Here is a 13,290-nt window from a genome sequence, read left to right on the forward strand (position 1 = left end):
TTCTTTGTAGTCTAGTTCAGGGTCCATTTGGTGATTGTTTTACATGTATTTTCAAAAAAAAAAAAGAGTATGTAGATAGTGTTAACTGAACAATTATATCTATATTTATTAGATCAGGCTTGTTATTCATAAATTCTTTATTTTTCCTTAGGTTTTTTTTTTTTTTTTTTTTTTTGCTTATTTGAGATATAGTTTCTGAAAGGGATGTTTTAATACCTAGAAATGTCAATCTATTTTTTTCTCTCCATAATTCTTCCAGTTGTTAAATTTTTTTTAGTGTGGAGCTGTAATATTGGGTGCAAGTTCATGTCCATGTTTCTTCTGCTCCTTTTATGGCTTCCCTTTGTCTCTTGGGATGCTCTCTTCCATTTTGTCAGCTATTGAACTTGTTTCCCTGGCTTCTTTTTGGAACACCTGCTTGCCTAGTGTATTTTTCTCATCTCTGTTCCTTTCAAGTTTTTAAATCCTTTTGTTTTAAATTCTTCTCTTATAGTAAGTATAAAGTTAGATTCTTTTTAAAAAGGTCTCAGTATTTCATCATGAAGCATGATGTTAGCTGTAGATGTTTTATATACAGCCTTTCTTAGGTTGAGGTGTGTTCCCTCTAAACCTAGTTTGTTGAGTTTTTTTTATTATTGTTATAAATGGATGTTGTACTTTGTCAAATGTTTTTCTGCATCTATTGAAATGGTCATACAGGTTTTTTAAAATATTTTTATTTATTTCTAGGAGAGAGAGAGAGAGACAGCGTGAGCAGGGGAGGGTCAGAGAGAGAGGAAGATACAGACTCTGAAACAGGCTCCAGGCTCTGAGCTGGCAGTCAGCACAGAGCCCGACGCGGGGCTCGAACCCACGAACCACGAGATCATGACCTAAGCGAAAGTCAGATGCTTAACCAACTAAGCCACCCAGGCGCCCCAAAATGGTCATACAGTTTTTATCCCTCCTCTTGTTAATGTGATGTATCACATTGATTTGTGAATACTGAACCACCCTTGCATTCCTGGAATTGTTAAATGATTTTAAAAATCCAATTTGTGGGGCGCCTGCATGGCTTACCCGATTAAGCATCCGACTCTTGATTTCGGCGCAGGTCATGATCTCACAGTTGGCGAGAGCGAGCCCTGGGTCAGTCTCTGCGCTGACAGCATGGAGCCTGCCTGGGATTCTCTCTCTCTGCCCATCTCTCACTCTGGCCCTCCCCAGCTCACACATGTGTGTGCTCTCTCTCTCCCCCTCTCTCTCAAAATAAATAAATAAACAAAAAAATCCAATTTGAGAATCTTTCTATTGGTGAATTTAACCCGTTTACATAAATTCTAATCACCAGCATATTAGGACTATCTACTATTTAATTTCATGTTTTCTATTTCATACTTTTTAAAAATAGTCTTTCTAATGTTTATTTATTTTGAGGGAGAGAGAGAGAGAGAGAGAGAGAGAGAGAGGCAGAGAATCCCTAGAAGTGTGGGGCTCAGTTTCATGTACCATGAGATCATGACCTGAGCCAAAATTAAGATTCAGATACTTAACTGACTGAGCCACCCAGGCACCCCTATTTCATACTTTCATCTTGTTTCTTTTTTTTACTCTTTCCCACCTTTCATTGGTTAGAACAGATTTTCTTTTTTTTTTTTAATTTTTTAATGTTTTTTATTTATTTCTGAGAGAGAGAGAGAGACAGCATGAGCAGGGGAGGGTCAGAGACAGAGGGAGACACAGAATCTGAAACAGGCTCCAGGCTCTGAGCTAGCTGTCAGCCCAGAGCCCGACATGCGGCTCGAACCCACAAACCATGAAATTATGACCTGAGCCGAAGTCGGATGCTTCACCCACTGAGCCACCAGGTGCCCTGGCCAGAACAGATTTTCTTCTGCTGTTTGGAAAAGTCGTACATTCTATTTTTATTTCCCTGGGGTTTACTTTTCACATGTATTATGTATACTCATCTCCATTTAACTTCTTAAAAGTATCAATATCTATTTATTTTCTCCCAAAGAGACATGTACCAGATACATTTCACTAGCTCTGGTCTTTCCTTTTTTTTTTTAATGTTTATTTATTTTTGAGAATGAAAGAGAGAGGACAAGCAGGGGAGAAGCAGAGAGAGAGGGAGATGGAGACTCCAAAGCAGATTCTATGTAGCCTCTGAGCTATCAGTGCAGAGTCTGCTGTGGGGCTCGAACTCATGAACCATGAGATTATGATCTGAACCAAAGTCAGACACTTAACCGACTGAGCCACCCGGACGCTCTTTCTTTTCTGCTATAAGTATTGCCTAGAGTTTGGGTTGTGGCTTATTATAATCTTTTTTCTTTTTTTGTCATCATTTATTTACATAGCAAAGAACCTAGCTAACCATATACTCAAAACATGCTCTGGCTTTCTTTCTCTCCTTGCTGCAGAGCTTCCTCCAACAATGTCTTCAAAGCAGATGTTTGTGTGGGGAGTCCTCTGAGGGCCTCCTAGAGTACACAACACTGTCTTCAATTCACTCCCACATGCAAAAGGTAGTTTAGCTGGGTATAAAATTCCAGGATCAGAACTCCCATCTTTCAACACCTTGAAAGCCCCTCTCTAGCATTTTCATGAGGAGCCTATTGAGGATTATGACATCAGCCCCATGCCTGTCCCAGTGGAGATGATCTGCTTTTCTCTCTGGAGAGCTTCATGAAGACAAGCCCTGTGCTTTGTTCATAGCTTCATCTTTAATGCCCTGATCCATGCATGGCCCAGTCCTTCAGTCAGCATTTTCCAATGAATGACCGTCATAGCATCCTGCCTCTAGGATTAGTGCTGATAGCAGCTGTGTGCTTACACTGCTGAGCGGGGTAGACAAGGTACAGTGTGATTTCAGAGGAAAGCCATGTAGAAACCCCGACGAGTCTTCTTATGCCTATAATGCCCGATTGGCAGCATGGCCCCATGGTTCAACTTAAGGGCAATGTCACGTTCAAGAAGTAGAAGACAACAACCAATAATTAACTTAAAAGGAATTCTCTCTGTCTCCCTTCCTCCTCCATGGGGACCTCTCCTTCCAGCAGCTCTTTGCCCTAGATCCCTTTCTTGGTTATTCTTTGTATCTGTGTGGAGAAAGGTGTCTTTGGCCAAAGTGGACAGTTGAGTAGGGGCTGGTGATGTGAATGAGGGAGGCGAGAAAATAGTCCAGCAGCTAGAGAATCTGAGAGAGGACTTCTGTAAAAGGCCTCTTGTTAATAATTTATATTCCTGAAATTCTATCCTCGGCATTAGGTGTCTTCTGAGTCTTTCCTTCTAACTGGACTTCACTTCCTTCCTAGCCTAGCCACCATCTACTTGCCTTTCAAGATAAGCTCAGACCTCCATGGGGCCCAAGATAACAAAGAGGAACCCATGTATACATTATACATTCTGAGTCCCCAGTTGCTTGGTAACAAGAGTCCATTTCATTTAGCCCAAGTGATAATGTAATATTTGGAAGAAAGGCATGATCTGACCCCCACCCAGTGCTGGCAGTTTTTCAACCCTGCACAACAGAATCAAACTCCAGACCAATTAGATCATAATCCCTGGAGTTCGAGCCTGGGCATCAGGAATTTGTCAACGCTTCCCAAGGTGAAGTTTATGTACAGCCAGGATTGAACACCACCGCCCCAGCGTCCCTGACCAGGGGACACCCAGGAGACAGCAGGTGCAGTGAAATGTGGCACAAAAAGTAACGACCGGGTTTTTAGGTTTAAACCAAAGCTTAGAGACTTTCTGGGTGTGCGACCATGGACAAGTTAACGAACATCTATGTGTTTGGCTTCCTTATCTTCTTCATGGGAATTTGAGAATACACCATCAGATCTAACCACAGAGGACAGTGAGACGGACAGATATGGACATTCAGATTTCCATTACATCAACTTTTAAATGCTTAGGAAATTGCTCAAGCAACTTACAATCTATACACTAATACACATATTGTTTTTGTGATGGAAATTAACATTTTGTATCTTTATTTTTTAAAAAAGTAATCTCTATGCCCTATGGGGGGCCCAAATCCACAACCCAAAGGTCAAGAGTCACATGCTGTACCGACTGAGCCAGCCAGGCACCCTCTCTGTGATAAAAATTAATTTGTTGGAGTGCCTGGTGGCTCAGTCAGTTAAGTGTCTGACTCTTGATTTTGGCTCCGGTCATGATCTCAGGGGCATGGGATCAAGCCCCATATCGGGCTCTGCCATGAGCCTGGAGCCTGCATCAGATTCTCTGTCTCCCTCTCTCTTTGCCCCTTCCCCGCCGGTGCTCTGTCTCTCTCTGTCTCTCAAAAACAAATAAAAACATTTTTCAAAAGTTTAAAAAAAGAAGACTACTAAGTTTTAGATTAACTTGGACTAAAAGGCTCTGCCAAGCCATTGTCATCATTATTATAAAGTACTTCCTAATTTTGAGCTGAAATACACCGTCTCGTAATCTCCGCCCTTTTTTCCAGTTCCGTCTTTTTGAGCCCCACAGAAAGACTACAATCTCTTCCTCGTGCTCAATGACAGTTTTCATGCCAACCATGTAAGTAATCAGATGTGAGCTGAGGAATCGTCACTGTGCCAGGGCCCCGGGTAAATAGAATGGGGACTCTGCTCAACCAATGTCGATCCGTGTCAGGGGGGCGTGATGACAGCACCTGACCCCCAGACGCAGAGGAAGGGGGTCCCTACGGAGGCATGGTTGGTTCTGCTTAGGGAGGGGAGGGAAGGCTTCTTGGAGGCGGTGACCGCGGAAGCCTAAGGGATCAGGCAGAGAGAAGGAGAAGGCTTTCCAAGCAGAGGTTACAGGCAGCAGACCCTCCCCCCCCATCCCTCCACCTAAGCCCTTTCCCCTCCAGGTCACTCCTCTCTTCCTCTTGTCCAACTTTAGACCCCGTTTTGAGTCCCTCCGCTGCCCCACCCCCATCTCACCCCCAATCTTAGTAACTCCATTCAGGACACGCCCTTTCCCCTCATGATGGGACATCCGGAAGAGCCAAACCTCCTCCAGGGTGGTCTGACCAGCACGGAGCAGAGCTCGCCATCGCCTTTCTTTTTCTGGAAGCTTCACCGAGTCCAGTTTGCCTGAGGTTGTATTGCTTTCTTTTTTTTCTTTCTTTCTTTTTTTTTTGGCACCCACATCCTTCAGCTGACTCATGCTGCGTCCCCAGGTGTCTGGGCTGCTAAATCATTTGTCACACGTGCTCCCGTTAAACCACATCTCCCCCAACTCTGTACTTTTTGCTGTCGTTTTGTTTTTACACGTTTTCATGGGTGTTTTGAAGTTGCTCATTTGATCTCCACACACCGCTCATCTCAGCTCCCAGATGGCAGGGGCCACGTGAAGTCAAACTGCGCCACAAACAAAACCCACTTTAGAGCCCACCGTGGAAACAGAAACCCTCTGTCATTCCGAGGCCATTGTGGTTAGGGGTGATTCAGACTCCCTGCAGCTCCGGCCAGCCTTCGGAGATCTCACCGGGTAAGAGACGGTCTCGGATCTGAAGACGGCTTCTATGAAGGAAAGAGACTGGGGGGGGGGGGGGGGGGGGGGGGGGGAGGGGGGGGGGGGNAGGTGAGCTTCAGGGAAGGACATTGGAAGGGGGTGTTTGTCTGGTGCCCCCCGGGCCCCGCTTTCCCCTGGTCAGGGAGAATCGGGCCACTGTCTCAGCAGAACCCTTGGCTTGTTTATCTTCTTAGGCCCGGCTTGGTACAGGGTTTCACTTGGTTTTTCTCCCCCCCCAAAAAATGGCCACAGGAAGGGGCTGACCTGCTTTTGGCAAGCATCCAGCCCACGCTCTCCTTCCTCATTTCTCTGCCTCTTTCCCCCATTGCTGGCTCCTAATGGAAAATAAGAGGGGCAATCTTTTCCCTTGGGTCCCACTGAAGGCAGCGTTTAGCTATTCGTTTCTTCAGCTGGTACTTAGTGAGTGTCACCTAGGTGGCAGACATTGTTCTAGGTGCTGGCAATCCAAATGTGGGAGACAGTCCCTGACTTCGAGAGATCACGGTTCTGCGAGGAATCTCAGCTACCTTAGAGACAGCACACGAGGAGATAGGAGCATGTAGGAGGGGCATTTGACCCAGCTCAGGGAGGGAGGGGGGATTAAGAAAGCCTTTAGGAGAGGAGACAATGAAGCATGTTCTATGTGCCAGGCACTGTGTGAAAAATCTTTACATACGTATTATTTTCTTTTAATCCTCACAACGCCACTGAGAGGTCGCCACTGTAAATTTCCAACTTCACAAATAGGAAAGTGAGATTGAGAAAGGTCAATTTACTCATGGTTTTACTGAGAATAAATGGCAGGAATGAGATTTTAGACTCGGGTGTCTGTGACTCTGGAACCCATTCTTTTTACCCAGGGCTGCTGTGTATGGTTGTGCATGTTGTACACTGCACAACTCCAGTGATGGCCCTGCCCTGATTGATGTCTTGTGCGTGGGAAGGATATCCTGGCAGAATAGGCCTCCTTTACAGAAATACGAGAGAACAACCTGTATTCGGGAATCTGGCTTTACAATGCAGCTGTGTTAGGAGCTAAGGAATTTGCTGAAGATGGGAAGCTCCTTTGTATGTCCCGTGACCACTGATAGGACTGACTGCTATTGTCTCTGGAGGGATCCTAAGGTTTTGTACTTGGTGTAAAGACCCAATTCTTCCTTCTCGTTGAGCTGTGGGACTCTCAGGGGGATGTGACGGGAATATGCATTGCTCCCTTCTGAGCTGCTGGCCACGCAAATATTCCACTATGTAAGATGCTCGTGGTCCCAGGTCCCCAAACTGCTCAGCGTCCTACAAAGTGTCAGCTAGCTTTGTATACTTGGGCACCAAATAGAGCCTGATAAACAAATCATTCCCATGGCCAAGCCAGCTCAACTCCTTTGTTGAAGTCACTGCAGTAGCAACGAGCAGTCCAAGGATCTGGGCACATCCAAGGTGCTGAAAGTATTGGATTCCTCCAATGCTCACACTTTAGGAAGGAGGCGTAGCATCACCCTCCAGTTTGCTGATGAGGAAACGGGTTCAGAGATGTTGAGAGATTTACCCGAGGTTATATGTGGAACGAGCAGCAATGATTCTCACCAAATCTTGCTGGGCATTTATTTGGTGGGGTCTCTCTCTGCTTTTTTGTCTTTCACAGATTTTTTGAGAACTGGGGTCATCACTCTCAAAGCTCAGGTATCTCTTTCAGGTGGAGAGTCTGGTTTTAGACATGATGACACCAGGGTATTTTTTTTTAATTATTTATTTACAAAAAATTGGGGGCACACCTGTGGCTCAGTTGGTTGAGCATCTGACTTCAAGCTCACGTCATGATCTCACAGTTCATGGGTTCGAGCCCCATGTTGGTGGGTGACAGCTGACAGCACAGAGCCCGCTTTGGATCTTCTGTTCCCTCTCTCTCCACACCTCTCCTACTCACTCACTCTCCTACAAAAATAAATAAACATTAAAAATTTTTTATCCGGGGCGCCTGGGTGGCTTAGTCGGTTAAGTGTCCGACTTTCGCTTAGGTCATGATCTCGNATGCATTATTAAATGTCTTCCTGGGATTGACAACCCCCCCGCCCCCCGGAGGGTCTTTTTTATAAAATAATTTCCCATATCAAATAGGGTTCTCTGTTGTCCTTCACTGATTAAATTAATGAGGAGAGGGGTGCCTGGGTGTCTCAGTCAGTTGAGCATCTGACTCTTGATTTTGGCACAGGTCATGATCCCAGGTCAAGGGGTCGAGCCCTGCATCAGGCACCATGTGGGGCGTGGAGCCCACTTGAGGTTCTCTCTCCTTCTCCCTTTGCCCCTCTCCTTCGTGCTCTGTTTCTCTCTCTCTCTCTCAAAATAAAAACAAAATTAAATTAAATTAAAATACATAAATTAAGGGGGAGAGGGAGGTGGAACTCACAGGAAAGATGTGGGGCCAGTCAGAGGACATAAAGGACGTCATCATAATGGGGACGAGAATCAGAGCAGCTCTGGGGAAGGAAGTCGTGGGAGCTGAAGGTTAGTACTTCACAGCTGTCAGGAGAGGTCAGCCCCTGCTCCTTTCTGTCCGTGTTCCCCTTCCCCGGGGTGTCGACAGAGCACAGTTGGCCCAGCATGGGTTACCTGCTTCTGCTTGGCACAGCGAGAAGTCATCCTGCCTGATAATCCCGCCAAGTCTTAGGCCAAGAACAAGATCAAGGTGATGCTACCTGGAGAAGAAGAAGGGGAACAGACGCTGGGCTGGCAGAAACCATGGCTGTCTGAACGCCAAGTGTATTCCATTAATAGTCTTTCTCCAGGAACGTTCGACTCAATAATTTGGAAGTATTGGAGGTTTAAAAGTTAATAACTCAAGGGCGCCTGGGTGGCTCGGTTGGTTAAGCGTCTGACCTTGTCTCAGGTCATGATCTCACGGTTCATGAGTTCGAGCCCTGCATTGGGCTCTGTGCTGACAGCTCAGAGCCTGGAGCCTGCTTTGGATTCTGTGTCTCTCCCTCTCTCTGCCCCTCCTCCACTTAGACTCTGTCTCTCTCTCTCAAAAATAAATAAACATTAAGAAAAATCACTTCAGCCTCAAGAACAAGAGGAAGGCAGGAAAGAAACTTATTAAACGCATCATAGTACCCTGAAAGAGAAAAAAGTCAGTAGTGTGCAAATTGATGAAATCTGAATGGAGTCTGCAGTTTAGTTAATATTCATGTATCAGTGTCAATGTCTTCATTTTGACAAATGAACCGTGGTTATATGAGATTTTAGCATCAGGAGAAATCAGTGAAGAATATATAGCAAATCTTGGCAACTTTTCTGTAAATCTAATAAAATTTTTTTAAACTTTTAAATAAAAATTAAATGATAAACTTCGTTATCAACAATATTTGGGGCCCCTGGGTGGCTCAGTCAGTTAAGCATCTGATTCATGGGTTCAGCTCAGTTCACTATCTCAAAGTTCATGGGATCAAGCCCTGTGTCAGGCTCTGTACTGAGTGTGGAACCTGCTTGGGATTCTCTCCCTCTCTCTCTGCCCCTCCTTCGCTTGTGCGCTCTCTCTCTCAAAATAAATAAATAAACTTAAAAAAAACCAAAAAACAACAATATTCAATCGTGAGGGTCCCCAACACATAAGCTAATTTTATACAAGACACGCATATTGTTTCATGAAATGAATAAGAAATGTATTACCTGCTAGGAATCCCCCAGTTGGGTCATGTCCTCATCTGAGTGTCTAGTTCCTTCTGCGTTGGGTATGCAGTCAATAGAATGGTCCCTCTCCAAATCCAATCCGCATATTGACTCGGAATCAATGAAATTAGAGTTATCTAAAGAAGGAGCAACCAGACCTCATGTGTCTCCTGAGATGATGTAATAATACGCTGTACACTGCATCGCGTCTGAAGACCTCTTGTGCCAAATGGTTAACCCGAATCTAGTTAAGCTTTCAGGTCCAGTTTGGGGGGGAGTGCGAGAAATAGAGGACATCGTGAGGAAAGAAGCCAGCCAGCCTCAGCTGGGGATCAGGAACATTCCCAGCTGGCTGCGCGGGAGGGAAACGTCCTCAGTCCCTCCCTGTTCTGGTTCTGGGGCACGTTATTGCTTCTGTGTATTGCGTTGTCATGTCCGGTATTAGAAGGCTTCTTCCTTCTATCAGGGGTTTTACTTTTATCTGCAGAGAGTTTTGTCTGGCTAGCTGGCTGTGTGCTCCATAAATGTTCAATGAAAGAATTTAAAAAAAGTCAAAGTCAGGAATAAGTAGGGGAGGGCCGACCTGTGTTAAAAGAGAGTTAAGAACAGGACTGGCACCCGGGCGGGGCGAGCGAGGCACTTGCCTCGACTGTAGAATTTAAGAGGATGCCGAAAGACTCAGTAATCAGGAAAATATTTGAATGTGATATGTGAAAAAACAAAAATTAATTTTAAAAAATTCCACGGTGAACAAAATATCAAAAGTTTAAATAACAGTCGGGCACTGGCATAAATCTCCATCACTCAACTTAATCCAGCCCCGTAAAACTTCACTTGCAAAAGCGGGCTGTTGCCAACTTGGGTTTTAAAAAATATTACATTAAGGCGTTATGTTACTGGGATACTGAGCCTTCTGCTGCCTTTAACTCATCTCACCTTAGTCTCAGCCCTGCTTAAGAGCCCAAGACGTTTGATTGGATCCTGGTTCAGAAACACTAGCATCTATCTGTGACTTTTCGAGGATTAAACTGAAAAAATAGCATAAAACGATATTGGTAAATGTTAATTTTTTGGTAATAAAATAGTGGCCTTGTGGTTATGTAGAAGATGTCCTTATTTTTTGGAGGAGTCTTCAGCAGAAATATATATAATATATATGAAACAAATAGAAGGTTAACAATGGTTAAATTCTGGTGGTGGGTATATGGGTATTCATGGTACTATTCTTGCAACTTTGTGTTGGAGAATTTTCACAATAAGAACTTTTTGAAAAATCCTATACAAGCCAAGCTTTTGTAATAATATAACAGACTGAAGACCGCCTAGAAGAGGCTGATTGCCATGTATCGGGGAGGGGGGAATAAAGCAACTCACTTGCCCTAAAACTAACCCTATGTCGCTTTGAAAAGTGGTTCTGACAGCCGGTGAGCTGAAGGTGCTGTGGCCTAGACTGTGGTGTCTTCTGACCTTGAAGTTCTTTGTAAGCTTGGTCACGTGTGTCACAGAGAGCTGGGATAGCTGTCATGTAGGTGCCTTATTATAGCCATTTTCAGGTTTTCTCGACTCCTTAAAAGATGTTATATTCAAAAAAAGATGGGTGCCTGGGTGGCTCAGTCGGTTAAGCATCCAACTCTTTTTTTTTTTTTTTTTTTTTNACTCTGACTGGCGTGAGGTGGTATCTCAGTGTGGTTTTGATTTGTATTTCCCTGATGAGGAGGGTTAAGCATCCAACTCTTGATGTCTGCTCAGGTCATGATCTCATGGTGGTGAGACTGAGCCCCGAGTCTGGTTCTGCACTGAGTATGGAACCTGCTTGGGGTTCTCTCTCCCTCTCCCTCTGCCCCTCTCTGGACCCCACCCTGAGTGCTCTCTCATGGAAGGAAAGAAAGAAAGAAAGAAAGAAAGAAAGAAAGAAAGAAAGAAAGAAAGAAAGAAAGAAAGAAAAAGAAAGGAGAAAGAAAGAATCCAATGAGGATGTTGGGAACAGGGTTCAGGGACAGAGATAGTGTATTTTTCATCAAACAGCACTGCTAGTTGGCCCCTACTTCTACTTCTAAATCCACACAGGGAGGCCTCCAGCAGCCAATGGGTTTTATCTCCCTCCCCACTACCCCAGACCACTACAGCTTCATTTTGGAATCAAAACATGGAGCTCCTGCCATCCCCAGACACAGCTGGGCCAGCTGCACTCACACCTCCCTTATTGGCCTTCACCCGAAGATAATGTTAACACAGATCTGGCAGGTGAGTGCCAGGAAAACCAAGTGTACCCAAATCCCATAGAGGCAGGAAGTGTCTGTCCCTATGTTATGATGATAGCTTGCCTAACGGTAATCAAAAGGCAACTCTTGGGGCACCCATTTGCCTCAGTCAGTAGAGTATGTGACTCTTGATCTCAGGGTCTTGAGTTCAAGCCCCATGTCGGGCGTGGAGTCTAAAAAAACAAAAGGTGGGGCACCTGGGTGGCTCGGTTGGTTGAGCTGCTGACTCTTGATTTCGGCTCAGGTCATGAAGTCAAGTGAGCTAGAGCCCCGTGTTGGGCTCCACGCTGACAGTGTGTAGGCTGCTTGGGATTCTCTCCCTCTCTCTCAAAATAAATAAATAAGCTTAAAAACAAAATCACCTAAAGCCAACGTGAAATTGAATCCCATGTAGAAACTGTGGCCAATGCTAACTTGTGTCTGGGGTTTCTCTAATACCAGCACAGGGACAAAAATATCACAAAAATTGTGATTGAGTCATCGTAACAGGCCTGAATTAAATCACCCACGGTCCAGAGGACAGTGTTTGTGACTGCCGAGCATCTCTATTCAGGGGATCTTCCCACTGTGTGAGTCAAAGCAAGCCTCGCCTCCCCCCTGGGGAAATAGAAAGGTCTAGAGACCAACTTCTTCCCAAGCACACACTTAGTGCAAATGACTTCGGTTGATCTTCAAGATACCCTCATCCTGGATTTTAAATTGTAAAGAAATGAGGTAAGGATGAAAGAAAAGTCAGGATCGATGTGTATTGAGGATTTGGCTGAAGCATCCTGGTTGGATTGCTCTGGCTAGGAGATGATCCCTGAGCCTCTGTCCCTATCTTAATTTTTGTCTGGTTCTCCCGCTTCTTATAAATTTTTTGTAACAGTGGTATCTCTTTTCTGTTTACGACGACCGGTGCTGTTTTCTGCTGCTCATGGCCAAGAATTGACTATGGACACATATTTGAAATGCCCAGTCCCAAGTCCATTTCCAAGTGTTACAGGGCTACCGAGATGAGCACAGTGGGGGGTGCCCTGCACATGATACATGAGAATACAGGTGGGGGCGCCTGAGTGGCTCAGGTGGGTTAAACGTCCAACTCTTGATTTCTGCTCAGGTCATGATCCCAGAGTTGTGAGATCGAGCACTGACAGGGTGGAGCCTGCTTGGGATTCTCTTTCTCCTCTCTCTCTGTCCCTCACCGGGCTTGTGTGCATGTGTGTGTGCTCTCTCTCTCTCTTTCTCAAAATAAATAAATAAACTGAAAGAAAGAAAGAAAGGAAGAAAGAAAGAAAGAAAGAAAGAAAGAAAGAAAGAAAGAAAAGAATGACCCAGCAATTGCACTAATAGGTATTTTTCCAAGGGACACAGGTGTGCTGTTTCAGAAGGGCACCTGCACCCCAGTGTTTATAGCAACGCTATTGACAATAGCCAAAGTATGGAAGGAGCCCAAATGTCCGTTGATGGATGAATGGATAAAGAAGATGTGGTGTATATACACAATGGAGTATTACTCGGCAATCAAAAAGAATGAAATCTTACCGTTTGCAACTACATGGATGGAACCGGAGGGTATCATTCTAAGTGAAATTAGTCAGAAAAAGATACATATCCTATGACTTCACTCATGTGAGTATTTTAAGATACTAAACAGATGAACATAAGGGAAGAAAGCAAAAATAATATAAAAACAGGGAGGGGGACAAAACATAAGAGACTCTTAAATACGGAGAACAAACAGAGGGCTGCTGGAGGGGCTGTGGGAGGGGGGAGGGGCTACATGGGTAAGAGGCATTAAGGAATCTACTCCTTAAATCATCATTGCACTATATGCTAACTAACTTGGATGTAAATTTAAAAATTAATTAATTAATTAATGAAAAAGAGAAGAATA

The 13,290-nt window shown here is 44.6% G+C and overlaps 1 long non-coding RNA gene across 1 annotated transcript; it reads left to right on the forward strand.

Moving 5' to 3' along the window:
- Positions 1-3,447: 3,447 nt before the first annotated feature.
- Positions 3,448-5,193, forward strand: LOC144219802 (uncharacterized). The gene is made up of 3 exons (XR_013331497.1): positions 3,448-3,670; positions 4,457-4,530; positions 4,932-5,193. It is a non-coding gene; the product is annotated as an uncharacterized LOC144219802 (long non-coding RNA).
- The last annotated feature ends 8,097 nt before the right edge of the window (positions 5,194-13,290 follow it).

Source organism: Crocuta crocuta, unplaced genomic scaffold (assembly GCF_008692635.1).
Source record: "Crocuta crocuta isolate KB4526 unplaced genomic scaffold, BGI_CrCroc_1.0 scaffold149, whole genome shotgun sequence".
Classification (NCBI taxonomy): domain Eukaryota; kingdom Metazoa; phylum Chordata; class Mammalia; order Carnivora; family Hyaenidae; genus Crocuta; species Crocuta crocuta.